Genomic DNA, 847 nt, shown 5'->3' on the forward strand with positions numbered 1-847 from the left:
ATATATATATATATATATATATATATATATATATATTTCTATATACCTGTTTTAAACACATTGAGGTTATAATTCAAGATGAAGCAAATATGAAATCGAACCCTTAAGGCAAGAAAAAATATAAGGTCAACAAGAATAAATGGAACACAAGGTTTCACTTACAGATTCCAGGGACAGGCATGTCTCTACATGGTCCAGGATTAGAAGCAAAACAACAGTTACGGGGAATTAAAACAAGACAGAATGTAGTAAAGTATACTGTATGTTAGCCACATCGTTTAAAGGTATAGATCACATTGAGACACATACACAGACAATGCACACACAGCCAAACATACCTGTGACTGTTTCAGGAAACTCAACAGTACCGGTTTCCTCTTTAACTCTAACGTTTGAGTCAGGTAAGACAGAGTCAGGATTCAGTCAGTAATGTCTTTTGTGTGTCAGAGAGCAGAAAGAAATCAAGGCAGATGGTGCACGCGTGTGTTTGTGTTAAGGAGAAAGTAAAACTTGCCAGACCGGTTTGACCCTCTCCACAAACACTCCTCCTATGCTTTTTTTTTGTTTTTGTCCCATCCAATCAGAAACTCACTCACTCTCCAGGAAGTATGTCCCATATACCCTTTGTCACCTGATCACTGAAGAAAAAAGCAACCTTTGCCTTGAGAAAATTCTCATGCCACCTTTTGTCTGGAATCTCTAAGTGTTGCTGTATGTAGAGAAGAGACAAGCTGTTAGTTGATAGTCAATTATCTTTGAGAAGACAATATATTTTTCTTTTTTTTATCTTGGAATTAGCTGTTTATATATATATATATATATATATATATATATATATATATATATA

General features: G+C 34.6%; 1 protein-coding gene across 1 annotated transcript in view; it reads right to left on the reverse strand.

Moving 5' to 3' along the window:
• Nucleotides 1-518, reverse strand: part of LOC107553114 (protein FAM110A-like) — a 4,422-nt gene extending 3,904 nt beyond the window's left edge. Inside the window, exon 1 of the mRNA XM_016235236.1 lies at nt 339-518. The gene's annotated coding sequence lies outside the window, so the exon portion shown is untranslated. The remainder of the gene's footprint in view (nt 1-338) is intronic.
• Between the last annotated feature and the right edge of the window lie 329 nt (nt 519-847).

This window comes from Sinocyclocheilus grahami, unplaced genomic scaffold (genome assembly GCF_001515645.1).
Source record: "Sinocyclocheilus grahami isolate Dianchi unplaced genomic scaffold, SAMN03320097.WGS_v1.1 scaffold465.1, whole genome shotgun sequence".
Classification (NCBI taxonomy): domain Eukaryota; kingdom Metazoa; phylum Chordata; class Actinopteri; order Cypriniformes; family Cyprinidae; genus Sinocyclocheilus; species Sinocyclocheilus grahami.